Here is a 22994-nt window from a genome sequence, read left to right as displayed (position 1 = left end):
AATACTACACACACCCCCTCAGTTGCCGGACCAGTTTCATCACTTATTGGAGAATCTTCAAGTAACAGCGCAGACAGAAATGCATACCAATGAGCACCCAAGCATGTACCAAATGCAAATGTTGAAAGCAGTCAATATATAAATAATAAAGAAAGACCCACCCACATATCTCACCTGGAAATGGAGGGAATAACCAATCGGCTCTCACCTAATCAATTAAACCCAGGTGGCCAGGATTATATAAATAAATGGACTCTTCTAGCCTCCAATAGGCCCCTGAGCAATAATGGACCCGAGGGCACTTCAATAAACTGATGATTTATCAAACTGTCGTGTCTCGTGGTCGAATCTAGCTATGGACCCACCATTTATAATATGGAATTAAAAGGTTATTGCCTATGATTTTGAAGTTGATTAACGATCCTTTGGAAAAAAAAATTAAGTGAGTAACTGCTGAGGTGTTGACAAAAAAAAAATGTGGGTGAATGTCGTTTAGACCTTGGTTCGGTGTAACTGTATTGGAATATGTGCGTTTATGCAGGAATACAACACAGCGCGTAAGCCTCAAATACTTGAATGGTTATGTGTAAGCACAGACTGTGTTAGTCAGGGTCGGTGCAGTGCAAACGTTAGAAAGTCAGAAACCAAACGTGTTAGAACGTTTCATGGAAATGAAAACTTACTCATGCGGGTGGGTTTTTAGGTGACCAATGAAATTTAATGTGGATGGGCCATCTGAAATTTTTATACCGCGCGTTTCACATACAGCACTCTTTTTATTCAATACACCTTCAAAATATTTATAACTAAATAAGATCACCTTCAGAATGCTCAGCGGCACTTTGGACACTGTATAACTAATACCTTTTCCGAGCTTGGCGCAATCTATTTATAAACATAATTACGTCCTACCAGACATTGAATGAAAATTAGTCACAAACACACATATTTATTTCGATTCGATGTTTATTCATTGATTGTCAAGTCTCCAAGCTGAAGTCTCAAGATGTGTGTGACTCGAGTTACCATCTCTGGGTGTAGGTGAAGGTGTATTAGAGATAAACCTCATATAGAAATGTAATAAACAGGAATAAATTCCTGCATGGGGCTAGTGTGAAAAAAGTCTGACTCAAACTGGTGGTCTGAATTTAGGTAGTTTGAGTATTGATGGGTGATTGTGTATGGAGTGCTGTTGGTGGTGGTCTTGTTAAGGGGGGTTGTGCGGTTGATGTGTTTTAACCAAGCCCATGCCCCCTTTCTGAGGGGAAGAAAATAAAATAAAAAATAAAACAAAATAAAAATAATTACAACAACAACAAAATGAAATACAAAAAAAATACTAATTTTTTTTGCTTTCATTAATTAACCAAGCTCAAATGAGCTAAGATCCTCGTCCTCTTAATGATGACGTCAAAAAAACGAATATGACGTCATTGTGATGTATCAGGTTTGCGATAAATTATATTATCTGTGCTAATGCCCGGCTTGATTCCCGCAAACAAAATTCAAACAGCTTGTCAAGTTTCGGAGATAATGGTATTGGCGATTTCCATTTGCGGTGATATTATATTATGACGTCAACTTTTTTTTCTAGGAAGAATTTCCAAAATCGGAGATGGTTATTGCCTGCGCGTGGGCTTTCTGCATATACATGGCAAGTTTCACGAAGATCCAATGAAAACTCAGGGTTGTGAAACAAAAAATGTCAAAAAATAGGAATGACGTCATAAAAAATGATATGACGTCATAGGGATGCATCATATGTGCGGTAATTCATCTCTGCTAATGCCCTGTTCGATTTCCGCAAACAGAATTCAAAAAGCTTGCCTAGTTTCGGAGATAATTTTTTAGGCGATTTCCATTAGTGGAGATATTTTGACGTCATAACTTTTTTTCAAGGAGGAATTTTCAAAATCGGAGATGGTTACTGTCTGCGCAGCGTATTTTTACATATATACGCCAAGTTTCAGGAAGTTTCGATGAAAACTGGAGGCTGTGAAACAAAAAAGTCCACAAGAAGAAGATGAAGAACAACAACGTGAGTAAGACTTCGAGATCCTCCACGAGAATCTAAAAAGATTCTTTTTTTGGCATTTTCTTTGGATCTTGGGGGTTGGTGTGGTGTTCGCGCAGGCATGATGGGCTGAATGGCCTCCACCTGTGTTGGATCTCCTTGTTGTTAACCCAGGACTTCAACCCAAAGACCTCATCACTTCCAAGGTGACAGTGCAGTGAGCTATTGAGTCTTTGGGTAGCCTCAGAAATATATACATGTATTGAATATGGTGATCTCATCTCATAAAGCTGGTGAACCAGAAACTTGATGGATCGATTCCTGAGCGATAAACTGCCGTTGCTAAAAAATTTTTGGTGGTTCACCTCCAGACTATATTGTGGCAGTTGACGCTGCTTGTTTGCAAGTGGGCAGTTCTCTTCTCACAGGCTCCACAAACTGCAGACTGCAGCTTAAGCTGGAAGGACGTTTTCTTACTGTAAAAAAAAATCTTATTTCCCAGCTGCCTGGATCCTCTAGTCTAAGGTGCGATGTTGTCACAAATAAATTAGGCGTGTGGAGGTTTTGGCATGTGTGTACGGTTTTAACGGGGAATTTGGTTATGCTGTCGGGCAATTCCGCAACTCAAAAATCCACAAAGATAATGCCTTAAAAGTTAAAACACAACAGGTTGAACTGGAACGGCACCCGGTAGAGCACATACCTGCGCCAGGCTGAACGGCTTCCATTTTGTATCCCACTGATCAGTCCGACGTGCATCCTGACCTCAACAAAAATCTCATTGTCTTGCTGTTTTCACCGACCCAACTCATCCGCAAAGTTTTGTCATAATCCATCCACAACATTTTGAAATACCGTGCTATATATCGTTTTTGGTCAGATCTATATTAATAGTGAAGAATAGCTTCAGAAATTATAGTATCTGGATCTGGATCCGGATCTTCACCAAAATCTAATCAATTTGTCCTCGTCACACCCAACCTGTTCACCAAGTTTCGTCCGACTCGACATAACTGTTTGAGATATCCTGCTCACAGACAAACTGACAGACAAACAAACAGGGGCAAATACATAACCTCCGTCTATCTGCGGTGGCAGAGGGAATGAAGTGGCAGAGGCAACATGCTGCGTTGTCGGACTCAGCATGGAAATTATGTGCTCAGGACCTGGAATGCAGGACTCAGCATGGCAACAACCTTGCCACTGCCACTAGCTCTCACTCTGGAAACCACTCTTGACTAATCTATAGGTGAATTTTACTGGTGCTGCCACCCCCTCTCCTTCACCGACTCGGGCCACACTGGGCGTTGATTCTCAGCTCGCTTATATAACCACGGCCCTGTGCCCCCTGTTGCAAGGTTTTCCCTTCACCCCCATGAGGATCGCACAAATGCTCCCATCGTCAAAAGTCACTTACGTGGTTCCGTCATGTCAGCATAGCAGTTCCGAAGTTGCTCACGTCAAGACGCCATGTCAACGGAATGTGCAGAGCTTGCATAAATGCAACAGCCGTTATGCCACAGTTGCATGGGGCTGCCACACACTGAACTGTCATTTTGACATGGTCCCATGGGGAGGTGAGAAATCACAATGGGGAACGATTCAAAATATTTTAAATTACAGAGGGAAAAGAAACAGACACAGGGGCTCGGGCAACAAAGAGCTTCCTTTACACCCATCCTGGTCATTGCTCACTGGGGTTACAAAACACTTATGCCAACATTCATTATGAGTTAACCAATTAAGAATCAACCCCTCATTAACCCTGAAGTCATTTTTGTACAAATATGTATGCTGTATGGTACAGCTTATGCCTGGTGTTGGGATTGAGATCCTAAGAGATCCTAATATCCTGAGTTCAAACCCCACTTGGCTGTTGAATCAATACCAGGTGGGGTTGACTCTGCCTGTCATCCTTCTGAGGTTGGCAAAATGAGTGCCAGCTTGCTGTTTTCCTGTGTCGGAGTGGTGACCTGTCCAGGATTGTGCCCAATAGCCAAGGAGACTGCTTAAACAGCACCAATGCTCTGCATCGAGTACGGTCCCAATAGATGGATGGATGGTACAGCTTGCCAGCTCAACTCTTGAGTGATCCACTCCATCTGATGGCACATGTGGGCCCCAAAAGATATTATATGAACATACACTCTGGCTCTGTGAGCTGCAGTGTGTGTGATCAATTATGTGCTTTGGCCTTTGGGCTGAAGTGCATGTGTACACATTATGGACTTTGTTGTAATGTTTGATTTTTCAATTTTTTTTTAAACGAAAAAAAAGAAAAAAAGAGAGAAGCTGTCATAAGTGGTCAGTAAAGTGGGATAAAAAGTGGGATAAAATCCCACAAACAGCAGTGGGATAAAATGATCATTTAGAATGCTCAGCTGATGGTACCCAGCTGATGAATGAAGAAAATGAGAGAGAGAGAAGGTTGGAAGAGGTGGAGATCGTGAATCAGGAAGTGGGGTGGATCAGTAAGGATGAAGTGAGGACTGCTATGAAGAAGATGAAAAGTGGAAAGGCGGTTGGGCCAGATGGTATACCAGTGGAGGCATGGAAGTGCTTAGGAGAGATGGCAGTGGGGTTGTTAACCAGATTGTTTAATAAAGTCTTGTAAAGTGAGAGGATGCCAGAGGAGTGGAGATTAAGTGTACTGGTTACGATTTTTAAGAATAAGGGTGATGTGCAGAGCTGTGGAAATTACAGAGGGATAAAGTTGTTAAGCCACACCATGAAGTTGTGGGAAAGAGTAGTGGAAGCTCGGTTGAGAGGAGAGGTGACGATCTGTGAGCAGCAATAGGGGTTTATGCCAGGAAAGAGCACCACTGATGCAATGTTTGCTTTGAGAAAGTTGATGGAGAAGTATAGGGAAGGCCAGAAGGAGTTACATTGTGTGTTTGTGGATTTAGAGAAAGCTTATGATAGGGTGCCAAGAGAGGAGTTGTGGCATTGTATGAGGAAGTCGGGAGTGGTGGAGAAGTATGTGAGGATCGTGCAGGATATGTATGAGGACAGTGTGACAGCGGTGAGGTGTGCGGTAGGAATGACGGACCGGTTTAAGGTTAAAGTGGGATTGCACCAAGGATCGACTCTGAGCCCTTTCCTGTTTGCAATGGTGATGGACAGGTTGACGGACGAGATCAGACTGGAGTCTCCATGGACTATGATGTTCGCGGATGACATCATGATCTGTAGGGAGAGTAGGGAGCAGGCTGAGGCGAGCCTCGAGAGGTGGAGGTACGCACTGGAGAGAAGGGGAATGATAGTCAGTCGGAGTAAGACGGAGTACATGTGCGTAAATGAGAGGGAGGGTGGTGGTATGGTGCAGTTGCAAGGAGTTGAGGTGGGGAAGGTGGATGGGTTTAAATACTTGGAATCAACTGTCCAAAGTAACGGTGAGTATGGGAGAGAAGTGAAAAAGAAAGTGCAGGCAGGATGGAGTGGGTGGAGAAGAGTTTCAGGAGTGATTTGTGACAGAAGGGTAGCTGCAAGAGTGAAGGGGAAAGTATATAAGACGGTAGTGAGACCAGCTATGTTGTATGGTTTGGAGGCGGTGGCGCTAACAAAAAGACAGGAAGCAGAGCTGGAGGTGGCAGAGTTAAAGATGCTGCGATTCTCATTGGGAGTGACGAGGATGGACAGGATAACGAATGAGTATATTAGAGGGACAGCGCAGGTAGGACGGTTTGGCGACGAAGTGAGAGAGGCGAGATTGAGATGGTTTGGACATGTGCACAGGAGGGAAGTGGAGTATATCGGGAGAAGGATGTTGAAGATGGAGCCGCCAGGCAGGAGGAGAAGAGGAAGGCCAAAGAAGAGGTTCATGGATGCGGTGAGGGCGGACAAGCGGGTGGTTGGAGTGTCAATGGAAGATGTGGAGGATAGAGCGAAATGGAGACGGTTGATCCGCTGTGGCGACCCCTAACGGGAGCTAGCCGAAAGAAGAAGAAGCTATACAGAACTATGTCGTTTTGGCCCTATCTCTCAATGGTGAAGAATCACTTTAAAAATTAAATAATTCTGGATCCAGATCCAGATTCGTAATCTTCGCCAAAATCGTACAATTTCGTCCTTGCCAAACACCCAAACTTTCCACCAAATTTCATCCGAATCCGTCCACACATTTTTGAGATATTCTGCACACAAACAAACAAGATGTCGTGCAGAGCATTACACTTGCAAAATCCATAAAATAAATTTGACCTCAAAAACAATTGATGGTTGAATTCAATGACCAAATATGCAACTTTTCTTCACATTTCAAGTGAATCTGATGAAAATTGGCAATTTTGGAAATCTGCCCATTATGGACCTCCAAAATAATTGACTGGTTGATTTCAGTGACCTGAAATATATATCCTGTTCAAATTTCAAATCAATCGGATGAAAATTGAGAAATTTAGAAATACCACCTTGTATTTGTTGACCTTGGACCTAAGTTGACCTTTTGACCTCAAAAACAATAGGCTTCTTCCTTATGACAAACAGCTTGGTGAAGTTTCGTAAAGATCGGTTTGAAATTGTGACCTGCAGGCATCAGACAGACAGACAAACAGACAGACAGAATGACAAAATCGACTGACCAATAATCTTGAAAAATCTTCGATTTTGCAAGTAACAAACAGACAAACAGAAAGGGGTGAAAACACAACCTCCTACACCTTGGGTGGCAGAGGTAAATAAAGGGCTGAGTACAAATCCTTGAGGAGTACCAGTATTCAAATTGATCGAATTTGAAAAGTGAGATCCTATTCGAACAACTTGTAGTCAATCATATAAAAAGTCAAAAATCCAGTTGCACAAAGAACAATCAAGGTCAAGAGCAAGTACTTACCTCTGAACCTCTGAAGGTGGATGGAGGTTAGGTTTTCATGTCTGTCTGTCTGTCTGTCTGTTAGCAGAGCATCTCAAAAAGGTTATGGACGGATTTGGACAAAATTTGGTGGACAGATTGGGTGTATGACAAAAGAGGAATTGTTTTGATTTTGGCGAAGATCCGGATCGGAGAATTTTAAAAGTGATTCTTCACCAATGAGTAATCCCATTATCAATTTGAAATTGGTCACCGGCTTTGACACCAATTCAAATTTTTATAAAGGAAGCTTGACATCAAAAAGGTACATACATGTATCGAACAAACAGTTTCAAATGGAGCACCTTGCTGCCATTGGAGCATTTAAATTTCAAGTGATGTGGCAATAAATGAGAATTGCTGCTCCCAGCAGCTTGCCGGTTCGATGACAGAAGATATCATTTGCAGCTTTGCCACCCCCTCATCCAAACCCTTTTTAGAACCTCGTGCGGGCACGGGCAACTTGCTCGTCAGAACCAAAACTATATATAGCATGGCATCTCAGAAGGGTATGGATGGGTTCGGATGAAACTTGCTGCACAGGTTGGGTGTGCGAGTAGGAGGAATGGATTTGGAGAAGCTTTTGGTGAAGATCCGGATGCAGATACAGAAAGAAGAGTTTAAATTTTTTAAAGCAATTCTTCACCATCGAGATATAGAGCTAAAAACGATGTATAGCATGATATTTCAAAAATTTGAGAAGGATTACGACAAAACCTGGTGGATGAGCCTGGTCGGTGACAAGAACAAGCCGATTAGATTTTGGTTTGGGTCCAAATGCTGATCCGGCCTATTGTTGGGATACAAAACGTGAACTGTTCAGCCTGGCGGAGGTACGCGCTCTACGCGTGCCGTTTGAGTTTCATTTGCAGTTTTAACGGAAAGTGGTTTTAAAAGCAGAACAAAAATCTATAAAAAGAAGCCCAACGGAAGTGGAACAAGGTTTATTGAGGTGCTGCAAAAAAAAATTATGGAGAGCGATTGAGACCGCATCGTGGACAGAATGATATACATGGTACGTGAACTGAAAAGATCTGCAGATGCTGCAAGAACCGATTTTAAATAACTGAACACAAGACCTCCAAATGTCTTCATAAAAAATGGATGGAAGTGTCACTGGCCGAGAATCATTCAGGAAACTAACCGGGTAGCGCTTTTTTTTTTCTCTTTTTTTTGTATACCTTGGTCGAGGCTCGTGTGAGAGCTAACACACAACGCACATCAAGGGGGCATGGGACAAGATGGGCGGGAGTGGGAGGGACAAAACAGTGGGGAACAGACAGGAGATCTGTGGAAGGGAGAGCGATGGGATGGGGAACATGGGGAATACAAGATGGACATTACAGGGACTTTCAGGAAGGAAAACAGGGAATTTGAAGGAGGTGTGCTTGGGTGGATTATCGGGGGTAGAAAAGATCGAGGATTTGGATGGGGGATGATAAGAGGTGGTGGTGAACAGCTGTTTTGAAGGCCTGGAGGGAAGAATGGGAAAGAATAGAGTGAGGGAGTATATTCCAAAGGCGGGAAAAAAGAGGAATGAAAGAGTGAAGGTGAGCAGTGATTCGTGATTTTGGTAGTTTTACCGGAAGGGGGTTGTTGGCGGACCTTGAGCACGCTGAGGAAATGTGGTAGGGACAAATCGCAGAGAGAGCAGGGGGGGCGAGGCTGGAGAGGAGACGATAGAAGACAAAGACTACCGACCAACCTGCGGTGATTGAGTGAGAGGCCCAAAGACTCAGCCTCATTGCGGGAGATGCCGATGATCCGAAATGCCTTGGTTTCTACAGCGTGAAGCCGAGAAAGGTGGGAGGCAGGAGCACCAGCCCAGAGGGGAGAGCAGTACTCCATCAGGCTACGGACAAAAGCTTTGTAAGTGGTCAGGAGCTCAGGTGGGCCGAGGAAACACTTTGCTCGACGGAGGATTCCCAGTCAGTGACTGGGTTTGGAGGCGAGGTTTGAAATGTGGCTTTCCCAGGAAAGGTCATGGCAGATAGTGAGACCCAGAAGCTTGAAAGAAAGGACTTCTTAAAGAGGATTGTTGAGAAAGTGGATGGGTGGGTTTTTAAAAACGGTCTTTTCGAAGAGACATCGCGAGAGTGTGAGATTTGTCCGGATTGAAAGACATGTTCCACGTGTTGGACCAGTTTATGATCTTATCCAGATCTGCAGTGAGCGAAGAAGCTGCTGCTTGCCATTCTGAGGGATGACCGATGGTACGGCCGAGGGTGGAGTCATCAGCAAAGAGATATAGAGGATTTTCCAGAGAGTCGGAGAGATCATTGATGAAAACCAGAAAAAGAACAGGGCCCAGAACGCTACCTTGATGAACTCCAGCCTGGACAGGAAGAGGGGAAGAAAGAACTCCATTTAGGGCCACACGATGACTGCGACAGGAGAGGATGTCTGTGAGCCATGAGTGGAGCTGGCCTTGGATACCATGGGAAGAGAGTTTGGTGAGTAGGGCAGGGTGCCAGACCATGTCAAAAGCACATGATATGTCCAGGGATACGGCTCGGATTTCCTGTCTGGCATTGAGGACCTCCATCCATTGTTGGGAGAGCAGAAGCAGCATATCCAGGGTAGAGTGACCTGGTCTGAAACCAAATTGATGATCAGAAATCAAGCCATTAGAGAAGAGGAAGGATTTAATGTCTGATGTGATGATGGATTCCATAACCTTGCTGATGATGGGGAGAAGGCTTATTGGTCTGAAGTTGCAGGGATCTGTTTTTGCACCTTTTTTGTGCAGAGCAGTAATGTTTGCTGATTTCCAAGCAAATGGCAGATGACCTAGAACAAATGAGAGGGTGAATAGAACAGAGAGAGGGTGAGCAAGAGCAGAAGCACAGGTGTTTAGGACATGTGGGCTGATGCCGTCTGGACCGGTTGCAAAATCTGAGTCGAGGTTTGACAGCAAGCTCTCCACCTTGTCAGGAGAAAATGACAGAGTCCAGGGACAGTTGGGTGCGACTGGGTAAGGTGGGTAGAGAAAGTGATGTGTTTTGGACACAAGATTTAGCTGCAAACACCGAGTTTAGGCATTCAGCTTTTTCATGTGTGGTATCAGCAGTGCGGCCATTTGAGGTAAGGGAGGAGATGGAGGGGGAACATACACCATAAAACGATTTGATTAGATGCCACCAGGATTTTGAGGAGGGAGAGAGGTTTGAGAGTTCAGACTTGAGATTAGAAAGATATTGTTTTCTTGCTCTCCTGAGGGTAGATACACACTTGTTCAGAGTTTTATGGAAGGAACTGAGATTGCCCTCAGTTGGGTTTGTTTTCCATGAGGCAAAGGCAAGTTGTATCAGGACAACTGCCTCGCCACAAGCTTCAGTGAACCAAGGGTGGGAGGAAGGACAACTGAAGACGAGAGGGGATAAATCTGTGCATGAGGGAGAGCAAGTTTCTTTGAAAGAATTCCCAGGATGAGTTGATGTTGGAGAAAGTAGCGATAGGAGACCAGTCTATAAGTTTGATGGCTGCTTGGAGACCCTGCCAGTCGGCTTGAGTGAAATGCCAGACTCGACGGCGGTGAGGTGGTTCTCTGATAATAGCCAGAGAGATGTCCACTTTGACAAGGACTTGGTCAGAAGAACCAATTTGAGTGGAGGAAGAGCAGCAGATATTGTCAGAGAAATTTGTCAAAATCAGATCCAGAAGAGATGGAGTAACATTGGTTGAGATCCGGGTCGGGAAGTTGACCGATTGAGTCAGTCCCAATGAGTCGCAGAAAGCTTTTGCTGAAGTGCCATGACAGGTGAGAGAGGTACCCACACCTAGCCAACTGGCGTGATGACAATTGAAGTCACCACATAAGAGGAAGAGAGAGTTTGGATGAGAAGATAGAAGATGGTCCATGTTTTCGGATAGTGATGTGTAGATGGAGTAATCACTGTTAGGTGGACGGTACAGTACACATATAAACATGAGGTGGGACTGGAGGGGAAGCCGTAGCCAGAGGTATTCCTGGGGGTGTGGGGGAGTGAGAGCAGTGCATGGAGAGTGAGGAATAGAGTCTTTGATGAAGAGAGCAACTCCTCCAACAGGACGAGGCTCAGGTCTGTCATACCGGAGGAGGGAATAACCAGGGAGAGATACTTGGGAGTCAGACACGTCTTGGGGGAGGAAAGTTTCTGTTAGGCAGATTATGTCTGGTTTGTCAGTGGCAACCTGTATGGGAAGATCTGAAAGGTTTGAGCGAAGGCCCCGGATATTTGAGGTCCATACTTTTACTGAAGAGGCAGGAGAGGAGGTTTGGGTGCAGGAGGTGGGGGAGGAGGGGAAGGTAGGGCAAGGGACGAGGAGGGAAGGTAAGGAGGGTTGTTGAAAGAGTGTGGGGGATTGCAGAATAGCTCGGGGAGTGGGCCCTGATGAGGAGGAGAAAAGGCTCTGTGGTGCTGGTGGAGAGGGGGGACAAGAGAGGGGGAAGAAGGCACTTGAGGATTCGAGGAGGTGGAGTGAAGAGGTGTAGGTGAGAGGGCAGTGGAAGGAGGCAGCTTTGTGGATGGGGGGGGTGCAACTTTGAGAAGGATGAGTGAGGTGGATGAAAGGTGGGACAAAGGTGAGGGGGGAATTTTTGAGAGAGGTGAGAGGGAGGCTTGGAGGGAGAAGAGTGGGATGGTTGCTTTGAGAGTGAGAGTGAGGGATGAGAGGGGTGAATTGGCACTGAAGTTGATGGAAAGCGAACATTCATAGCAAATTGGGGTTTTTAAAAGTTTTAGGTCAGAGATCTCTGATTTCAAAGATTTGGAGATTTCAAAAAAAAAACATAAACATTTCTGATTGCATCGATGCAATTTAACACAATTCTTGATGGATGCGATAAAGGCGAATTCAGAGAATGGAGAGAAGAAGCGCTGTAACAGTTGGATTTTTTCGGCAAGGAATGAAGGAGAGGTCGAAATGAGAGCAGTCTGTTAAAATAGCAGAAGAGTAGTGCATTATGAAACAGTAAAGAGTACCACATGTGTGAGAGAGGAAGATTAAGCATTATAAGATATCGTTTTTGTTATTATTATGAATGTTTGAGAGAGTTTTCAACAGATTAGGTCATTGGAAGTGTTGTATAAAAAAAGAAAAAAAATCGAGGAAGAAGAGGAGGATGAAAAGAATAAGAGGAAGAAGAAGAGGCGATGAAGAAGAGAAGAAGAAGAAGCAGAATCAGGAGAAAGGTGGCGTTTTTAAAAAAATTTTCAAGATAAGAAATAGAGATTAGTTGGGAGAAATGGGGGACGTTAGGAAAGTGGGGAAGATAGAAACTGAAGGTAATGGGGAGAAAAAACAAATAAAACGATCGTACACCGCGGGGAACCGGTAGGGCTCAAACACCCGGTAAGCCAACGTCGCCAAAAAACTCACAAAATAGCACGATTTTGAAACAAAACCGAACTGGGAACACACAGTAACATGTAGGTGAGAAAAATAAACAGTTAAAACGGGACAAATAACGACCGGAAACTTATCTTTGAGATCGTCAGCAGAGAGCTCCTAATGAGACCTCTCGACGCTCCAAACCCGGAACCGGAAGTCGAACTTTGGAACAGGTACGTGATACAATGACTGATTTCTTTAAAATATGTGGTACTTGACAGAAGCGAATTGACCAATTAAATGTGAAAATTAAAATACTAAACAGTTTGGTAGCACACAGCCTGGGTGATGCTGTGAGGGTGCAGAGGCTTTTCTCATGTGCAACCTTGAGAACACACGCCTGGTATCAGAGTCGGCGATCATAAGATGAGGATGACCAACATCACAACTAATTTTGGGCGAAGAACTCTGATGATCAAAACAACTGTAGAACTGGTTAAATTGGTTGGATAAGGTAGTACATCATCTGACAACAGATTCTGACTTTGATTGGGAGGGAGCTATTTTCTGGATTCCTTTGCACACTTCTTTTGAATCACAGGTCAATAAATTATCCTTCAACTTTTGCTTATAGTCCCGTTTGGCCGCTTGCACTGCATTGCACAAATCGTAATCAAGGAGAGTCTCTGATCACCTGCCAATCTCCTCATCTTCCTAGAATACATCGACAGAACCTTGCTGATGATTGGAAGCAAGCTGATAGGTCTGCAGTTAAGGTGATCGGTTTTTGCACCTTTTTTATGCAAGACAGTAATGTTTAGCCAACTTCTAAGCAGATGGAAGATGACCTCGGGCAAATGATACGGTGAAGATAACAGAAGAGGATGTGCAAGAGCAGCAGAGCAGGTTTTTAGGACATGTGAGCTGATGCTGTCCAGTCCAGTTACAGAATCAGAGTCGAGGGTTGCCAGAAACTTTTCCAACTTTTCAGGTGCAAAATACACAGACTGCAGGAGCAGTTGGGTGCAACTTGGTCGGGTGGGTACAGTAGACGAGGGTTTGGGGATCTAGATTAAAAAGCAATCACAGAATCGGGGCATGTAGCCTTCTCATGATTGGAACCAGCTGTTGTGCCATTTGAAGCGAAGGAAGGGACAGAGGGAGTGCATACTTTGGAGACAGACTTAAGGAGGTACCACCAAGTTTTAGAGAAGGGAGACAAGTTTGAAAGCTCATTGTTGAGAGTGGACAGATGTTGTTTTCTGGCCTTTCTGAGAGTGAAGACACATTAGTTGCAGGCCTTGTGTCGTCAGCTGAGATTGCCTTCGGTCAGGTTTGCTTTCCAGGAAAAGAAGGCAAATTGTTTCAGAGCAACTGCCTCACCACAGGAGTAAGTGTACCGTGAGTTGGGAGAAGGGCAGGATAATTGCAGACAAGATGGCATGAACCTGTGCACAAGAGAGAGCAGGTTTCTGTGGAAGAATTCCCAGGCTGCGTTTACATCAGGGACAGTAGATATGGGATACCAGTCCTGAAGAGAGATGGCTGCTTGCAGTCCCTGCCAATCTCACCGGCACTGAGGCAGCTCTCTAAGAATTGCCAGAGAGATGTTGACTCTCACAAGCACATGATCAGAAGATGAACCAATTGGAGCAGAGAAAGAGCAGGAGGCATTTTCAGGGAATGGATGGCAAATGATAGGATAGCCTCTGCTTGGAAGAACTTCTTGAATGCTTCAATAGGTGGTGTTGGTATCACCCAAAGTACAAAAGCCATCAAAGCTCTTAATAAAGTCACACCTGAAAGCTTCGGTATAATGACAGCCTGTTTTAAATGGTAATCCGAAAACAACCATAATATCCTGTTACAATACTACAAATGTATCTGAAAATGATGTTGAATCTAAAGGCCCAGTCACACCTTGACGTTTTAGCCAGCAATGGTAACGTATTAAAATGTATGTAAAACGCTGGCTTACGCTGAACTTTTGATGTTTTTTTTTAAAGATTCGGACGTATTCATAACGAGTTGGTCGTATGCATAACATATTAGTAACGGACACAAAACGTTTCGTTGTCTTGTAGATAACTTATACCAACGAATGCTTAGCCTGTTGTCGGCGTTCACAACCTATGCCCAACGATAGTCTAACTTATGCATAGCGCGGCAGCGTATCGCCGACGATCACATGGCATAGCCTATTAAAAGGCTACCGCACAACGATTCAAATCATAACCACGGCAGAAATGGAAGTGTCAAGATCACAGTCACACCTTGGCGATCTTGCCAACGTATGCCGACCTCTGAAAAATGCGTCTAAAACGCTGGCGCACGTCGAATACGGTATGGATAAGTTTGGTATACGTGAATAGAATGCTAAAGTACGCTATCATACATCGTAGTAAGTGGAGTACGTCTTGTGCTTTTAAACGTGTTAAACATTTTACGACGTACTTGCCGTATGACACACATTCCGCATGCGATGGGAATAAGTTGTACGCATGATATGCGATCGTTGGCACACATCGACAAAAGTTACTTGTAAGTTACTCATAAGTCAAAACACGTCGAGATAATGGTTAGCGTCAGTGTTCCAGACTCCCTGGTTTTTTTTTTCTTCGGTATGATGGTGATGTTGACACTTCGATTTCTAGTGCTGTTATAATATAATAGAATTAATAGGCTGCCGCTCAACGATTTAAATCATAACCGCACTAGAAATCGAAGTGTCAACATCACCGTCATACCGAAGAAAGAAAAAAAAACAAAAAAAACAGGGAGTCTGGAACACTGACGCTAACCATTACCTTGACGTGTTTCGACTTATGAGTAACTTACAAGTAACGTGTGTGGACGTGTGTTAACGATCGCGTAAAGTGCCTACAACACGTTACTCATAGGTTAGAAATAAGTTTCAGGTACGCTAAACATTACCTCGACCTGTTTCGACTTATGATTAACTTACAAGTAACGTGTGTGGACGTGTGTCAACGATCGCGTAACGTGCCGACAACTTATGGCCAGCGTATGCGGAACTTGTGAGTCATACGCTGGCATAAGTCGTAAAATTTCAAGCATGGAAAATTTGAGGACATCCGCAAAGTGCAACGATGAAAGCCAGCGTACTACGACGTATGGCAGTGTTTTTCAGCGTGCTCTCAATGTTTCCAAAACTTACCCATAACGTATTCGACGTATGCCAGCGTTTTAGACAAATTTTTCAAAAATCGGCATAAGCTGGCTAAAACGTCAAGGTGTGACTGGGCCTTAATTTCTACGACAATCTATGCAGCGTGGAAAGGAAACACCAAAACAGTCAAAATCATTGCTGGATATATGATCGCTAAAATAGGCTTTGATAATGCAGGAGGATCAGTTTACCATAAATCCACAGAAAGAAATGGTGAACTGTTCCTCAATCTTGCTGAGTAAGACAAATTAATTGCATTGAATGCTATGTATAAAAACCAAAAATGTAATTCGTGGACTTTCAGATACCCTGAGAGGAAGAGCACGGTTTGATTGTATGATCATTGATAAATAAATAAATAAAAAATGGAGAAATACCACTGTTAAGTGTGAGGTTTATAATAGCTTATTTACAATAATCTCTGACCATCCAATTTTGACATCTCGAATCTGACCGTTTAAGAGCAAATAAGATAATATAATCCAAGTTCCCTTCCAGGGAACGTTGATGCAGGAGGTGCCCATCAAAGCATGCACTATTGTTACGAATTTGGAAACCGATGGCACACAACATTCAGGTCCTATAGATTAGTTATATCGGCAAGTATGTGCTTTATAGATTGCTTCCTTTCCTTTGTCTAATGGGTAAATAAATGTTCATGCGCTGTGATTTATTTTTATAGTTAGGATTTTGATTGGAAAACATCAGCAACGACAACAGAAACGACCGTTACAACGGTGCTGCAGAGAACAAGGACAGCCGTCTGCTACGGGATTCTCCGCGGGCCAAGTGGGGGAGGGGTCGAGCCGGCGGGGGCGAATAAAAGGGGAGGCAGAAGCAAGGGCGAGAAAGAGAAAGAGCGGAGGAGCGGAAGAGCTGAAGAGCTCCGGATGAAAGAGCATTTTCCAGACCTAGACATCTCGTCTTGCTGGAGCGTTCGTCTCGGGGAGCTTGTCTGGCCGGTCGTGGTCGACGCCGTCCTTATCCTCCTCACCACGACAGAGAGCTCGAGCGACGCCAGTCCCCGCAGGAACCGCAGGGGTCGCCCGCCGGTGTCCGGGTTCGGCTTGCCTCTCGCCGGACCGACCAGCTTGAAGACCGCACGAGGCAGACAGGTCCAAGATAGGTCTCAATAAAAACCATTTGGTCCGATCATTTTGGGGTATTTGTGTGTGCGCGTGCGTCTGGGGCCCCGTCTTTAAGTAGTAAATTGTCTAAGTGCTTGTGCTGTATAAAATCGAGATTCTTAATCTTCGGTTTAGCTCTGCCCTTACGTGCTTCCCTCATTCCCCACCAATTGCATTATAAATAAACCCCCATTTGTTCAATGTTTCAGCTCGTTCGCGTCGATTCTTTCATTGACTGAGCGTGTCGTGTGCTGGGGAATTAGTAGGCCACTACCGTGGCCGTTGTAACGGGACAATCAGACCGATGGAACTTGGCGATCAAACCACTCGGGTTGCACATGGAACGAGCACGTGAAGCAGCTTGTTCCGTACGGGTGCCGTCGAGGGTGTGAAGACTCGGTAGATCGCCACGTGGTCTCGAGGTATTTTGAAGATTTGGCAAATAACCCTGTACCACGTGGTAGAAATATTGACCCTTTCACGGTCCAAAAAGGGACCCGTACTTTTCCGGAGCTTTCCGAAGAAGTATGATCTGAATTCCGGGCGATGGGTCGAGCCGACGCTGCAGCTCCGTCTCACGGTCGTGCTCGCGGCCGACGTCCGGCCCCGCAACACTATTACTGTATGACCAACTTATGGTTGTTTGTCCATGTGCTGTACTTTTTAAATACTGAATGACAAGCAAGGAACACTGAGCATCAAGCAGCACATACCATTTTTAAAGTCTTTGCTATGACTCGGCAGGGATTCAAACCATCGACCTCCCAGACTCAAGCGTGGATGCTCTAACCATTTATACCAACGAAGCTGGCAAGAAAAGATAAATGCAAGAAGGAAAATACTATATGATCGGAGTAAGCTAATAATGGATAGGAATATCAGTGATCAATACACAGCAGAAGTAAAACTCCTCAGTGCTAACAATTAGGAAAACTAAATTCTGAAACCATTTATTTAAAACTTTTGCAACATAATATTGAGGTTGGAATTGCCACCTTTGCGTACCATATGATAACCAACTCGAACAAAGGTGAAGCGATACACATGCACATGTTGCGTTTAATGCGGTGTTGGGTTTCTGGGGTCAGAAAGGCTCTGGTTTGGATTACAGTGTATATTATATACATTTCTGTATCGTGAAACACCAACATTCGCGGATTCGACATTCCCGGACCCTGCATATTCGCAGTTCATAAAATGTGGCCTGCGTCTACATTTCTGGTCCTGCGACTCGTTTATTCGCGGTTTTTGCGAAGGCATAAACCATCTCCCGCCAGCCACAAAGCAGTTTGATGTGCACATAAACCATCCTTCACCACCATCCCCCACAAACAATGGTCACACTACCTAGGATGTAATTTGTAAGATTTCCAGTGGGGGGGGGGATAAAATTGACAGACATGATGCTTTTTTTTTTACCTGCGACATGTTGCAAGTCAACAAGAGCTTCATGTTGCTGTTCTTGTTGTTGTTGTGGTTCAATTTTTGAAATGTGCACTCATTGGTCGGAAAGCCGTCGGACCACACCCACATCAGTCGCTTGACTACACCCACCATCTCACCTAGACAAAATGATATGGCCACCATATTGGTTTTCTGGTGGGCCGAACACATTACACCTGAATGCTGATTTTATATATATGTATATATGTATATATGTATATATATATATATATATATATATATATATATATATATATATATATATACACACACACACACACACACACACACACACACACACACACACACACACACACACACACACACACACACACACACACACACACACACACACACACACACACACACACACACACACACACACACACACAGTCCGGCTTTGTTGCGTCAGATATCCATTGGCTTTGTTTGGGCCGAGTGTTAATAACGATGACGGACCGAGAAAAATATAATCATACGTCGAATATAATAGAAAGGTTTAATCAAACATGTTAGAATGCACGGTACGTCAGGTCCTATAGATTAGTTATATCGGGGAAATAGAACCCGGTTACAGACCGGTTGGCAGATGCCGAGCGGTTTCTGCCAGTCTGTAACCATTTTGGTTTTATATGCCAATCGAACGGATCGTTCCTCGATGCGACACGAATTAACTTAAAGCGGCAACTTCATCCGAATCAACCAGATTTATTGGGGAACATCGGGGATCACAACACAAGCAAAGCATTCACGACAATGGTTTTATTAACAATCCTCAGCCCGTTCTTAACTAGGGAACCACGGACTACAGGTTTCGAGGGGGTCCCTACCGAGATGTGCCTTATACAACGTGCAGACAAGACAGACAGACAGCATGCATGCAAGATAAGACAGAGTACTTGGTGATGTTCCGACCGCGCGCTCCGATCCCGCGTAAGGTCGACGATGGGCCTCTACCGATCTCTCTCAAGGTCCAGCATACAAATCCAGGCCTGGTCTGTGCACCAGACAAGGCCCAAATCGAGGTTCCGAGCTCCGCAGGCAGATCGACAAACGTGTCGAGCCGCGAGGTGAGTAAGTACGGAGGCTCCGCGGCCAGACGCAGGCCGAACCTGTCGATCACCTCCCCATAAGAGTCGCTCGCCGACTCGACGTGCAGGCCTCAGCCTCTCAAAGCCGACTGCTGTTTCTCAAAACTCATCTTTTCTCTTTCACTCGTTTTGAATCCTGAGCACGCCCCGAGAGCGACTATTTCCACACACACTGAACCCTTTTTACGAAGCCTTCGTTCACTCGCTTCGACACACGGGCACCCTCTCTCAAAGCCGACTGCAGTTTTGTAATTCTGCCAAACTGAATCCTTTTCTCTCTTTTACAGTTTTCCTTCGTTCGCTCGCGTCGAACCACTCGCTCCTCCCCCTTTTCGAAGCCGACAAAACTCCCCTTAGCTCCACCTCCCTCTCCAGGCCACACCCCTCAGCCGACTGGGAGGGGCCTATAGTCTGGAGAGGGGAAGAAGAAGACGGAGCCCTTGGCACACCACCACTGTACGAACAATAAAACATGCATCCTACACCTCCCGACACACATGTAACGTCCATTTTACCACACAACCTAGCTAAACATGCATTTAATGGGGGATCTGAGCTAATCCTATATTTAGTAGTCCAATAAGGGCCATTTCCGTAATAATACAGTTAATTGTTGACCTCTTTGGTGTAGTCTGACTGCTCTGGACACTGGGGCTTAAGCAGATGGTGGCGAACCCTATCAAGAATTATCCGAGCAAAGACCTTGCACTGCACTGAGAGCAGCATCACCCCTCGGTTGTTGCTGTAGTTCTGGTGATCACCCTTCCCTTTCCAGAGAGGGACAACAAGGCCCCTCTTCCAGTCAGTTGGGATGATGCCTGTGATCCAGATAGTGCACAGAACTGCATGCAACAACATGAGCACAGCATTTCCACCAGCCTTGGGAAGTTCAGCATGGACGCCACAGATCCCAGAAGCTTTACCTCATTTCAACCGGTTCACTGCAGCCTGTGTTTCCAAAAACGAAGGTGGATCACAGTTGATTGGATGGTCAGCAATTGGGATGGTAACACCCGTGACATCCAACTTAACAGCTGGTGGATCGGCCTGGTACAGCCGCTCAAAGCAACCGGTCCAGCGGGCCTTCACTTCGGACTCCTCTGTCAAGAGTCTACCACCCTCTGCTCTAACTGCAGTACTCCGAGGGAGGGGCTTGGAGGACTGCAATGCAGGAATTCCCCTGTAAGCAGGACGAAAATCACCTGACCAAAGGTGATGCTCTACGCTCTCACAGATTCCTCGCACATAGGCCTCCTTGTTCACCATCAGCACACCTCCAGTTTTATGCCTCAACTCCACAAACAGCTCAGCTCTGCCATTAAGCCTGGCCCTACGACTCTGGTCAATGATATCCAGTGTCCCTTGAGAGACAAATTCTTCTTTGCCCTTCGATGAGTTCCAAGACATCCACTGGCAACAACAAGGATGGTGGCCTTGAAGGCACTCCACAACTCTTCAGGATTCCCCAAAGCACCCAGACCCCCCCCCCCCCAAGCCTGTTCGCAAACTCCTCACCTTCCCTCTCATCATTGAGCTTGCTAACATCCAGCCTTGGCTGGGATGGTACCATTGTCCCAAATTTTATCTGCAACTTCAGAGTTGCTCCCAGAAGCCTGTGGTCGGTATTGAGGAACTGAGCACTCTGGTAGTCCCTGCAGTTCTGGATCATCTTCCAGCGACCATCAACGAGCACATAGTCACTCTCCTTTGTCACACCACCAGTGTTGGAAAACCAAGTCCAGCGATGAGCCTCTTGGTGTGAAACGATGAACCAGCCACCCTAAATCCATGACTTCTTACAAAGTCAAGGAACTAAGTGCGATTCTGGTTCACAGTTCCAGACCCAAGGGGACCAACACATGTCTCATAACCATCGCTATCAGTTCCAGTCGATGCATTTAAATCTCCCAAGACTAGAAGAGTATCTTGCCTGGGGCACTGATCAACCACAGACTCGAGCGTGGCATAGAATGCGTCCTTCATAGTGCGATCACTCACCTCAGTCGGAGCACATACAGAGACCAGGAAAACGACAACCAAGGAGTGATGAATCCTGTCTCATAATATGCTCGTTGACCGGTGATACCTTAATTATCCTTGGAGTCAGCTTATTGCACACAGCTACAGCAAACCCTTGGGCATGGTAACCATCAGAGCGACCAGACCAAAAATATGTGTAACCACCCACCATGATCTTGCCACTATCCAGTCTCCGAACCTCAGAGTGCTGCAATTCCGATGTTCAAATGCTTGAGCTCAGATGATAATAGAGATGGGTGATTTTGGATAGGACATTCCGGGCACCCATCTGAAGGGACCACCTCAGGTTAACCCAAGGAGACCGCCGTCTGGTGGACGACACCTCAGCACCACCCCGTCACACACTACCACAGTCTGACCCAGGAAGGTTACCCCATGGTTTTCCTCCCATCGTCAAAGAGTGGGGGTCCCGAAGGCTTTGCCCCAATCCCGTCATCCATTGAGCTGCCCTGTGGAGGGCAGCTGTGCAGAAGGTACTGCCAATGGAGAAGGTTTTCAATTTTCTTTGCATTTTTCTTGTGTTTTGCAGAATGAAGTGTTTTACGGTGGCCGGAGTGCAAATCCTGCCACCAACCTCCTAAAAAAAGAGTAACACAACTGCGGGAGGATGTCCGAGAACACAGTTGGGCACTTGATGCGGATGACCATTGGCTAACAAGGAGCTTCTCCGCCCTTTGACAGGTTTTGTTTTTAATCCTGCTGGGTGTCTATATCATACACCCTCCTCACCAGGAAACCTGCGAGAGGAGATGATTTAGTCACCGACAACCTGACTGTGAAACAGGTTAGTTAAATTTTAAATTTATGCCCCCCCTCCCTCCCTCCCTGCCCTGCGGATGGCAATTTCAAGTACAGTGCCAGGGATATAAATAAATAAAAACAGGGAAACCACCCCAACCTTCCACCCCTGACAAATCGCACCACAACACTATCCAGCCATCCTCTATTTACCCATAATCCCCTACATGGCTACTTATGTGCAGCGTGTCCTGGGTCTCATTATTTCTTCTTGTCCCACTGCCTTGACTTGCTAAACCTAACCCTCACCTGCGTCTGCATCCCCTTTGGTGCATGACTCATCAGCACTCTCACCTATGTCCTCCTCAGAAGAATTCACTGGATTCTAACGCATCATCATCATCATCATCATCATCATCATCATCATCATCATCATCATCACATCAAAAGTTACATCATATCTTAAATAAAAATTGGAAACAGTACCTGCTGTTGTTATTTCTTTTATTTGTAAGCATGTTAATGAAGCTGTAATCATGTGCATTCATGTTCGGAAAATTTAAAAATTGTCATTTATGAATCATGAACCACCAGGAAACTCATCCCCCTTTTCCCCACTGAAACAATGCCCCGGCATTCGTGGTATTTTTCAGGAACATATCCTTCGCGAATGTTGGGACTTACTGTATATTATACTATATATATATATATATATATATATATATATATATATATATATATATATATATATATATATATATATAAAAACAGACCCACTCACATCTCTCACCTGTGAATGGAGGGAATAACCAATTAGCTCTCACCGAAACATTTAAACCCAGGTGGCTAGGATTATATAAATATATCGACTCCTCCCAAGCTCTTTGAGCCGCAGAAGCTGCATAAAGCAATCATGAAAGGCCACACAAGGTAAGCCCTTTGCTGTTTCAAACCCTTCCCAGAGTTCCTCCACAGCTACAAAGATGTTCACACATCATACACACATGAGAATCCCAATGCTACACACCCCCTCAGCTACCAGACCAGTTTCATTGCTTGTTTGCGAATCATCAGCAACAGCTCAGACAGCAATGCATACTAATGATGCTCCCAAGCATGCACCACATACAAATGTCGAAAGTAGTCAATAAATAAATAATAAAGAAAGATCCATCCACATCTCTCACCT

General features: G+C 44.9%; 1 protein-coding gene across 5 annotated transcripts in view; it reads right to left on the bottom strand.

The window, feature by feature from the left end:
* Positions 1–22994, bottom strand: part of LOC147023007 (serine/threonine-protein kinase PAK 1-like) — a 93700-nt gene that overhangs the window by 37742 nt on the left and 32964 nt on the right. The window contains exon 2 of one of the 5 annotated variants that reach the window (XM_085888018.1): positions 17913–18055. The exons of 3 other annotated variants lie outside the window; for them this stretch is intronic. The gene's annotated coding sequence lies outside the window, so the exon portion shown is untranslated. Of the gene's footprint in view, positions 1–6845; positions 7120–17912; positions 18056–22994 lie in introns of those variants that run through there. One more of the 5 variants, XM_085888021.1, reaches the window with a different exon arrangement.

The sequence above is a fragment of the Eptatretus burgeri genome, chromosome 7 (assembly GCF_056783735.1).
Source record: "Eptatretus burgeri isolate ZD-2024b chromosome 7, Ebu_testis_v1, whole genome shotgun sequence".
NCBI classification, from domain to species: Eukaryota; Metazoa; Chordata; class Myxini; order Myxiniformes; family Myxinidae; genus Eptatretus; species Eptatretus burgeri.
The sequence above is the reverse complement of the archived record's forward strand: the minus strand, read 5'-3'. Positions and strand labels throughout refer to the sequence as shown.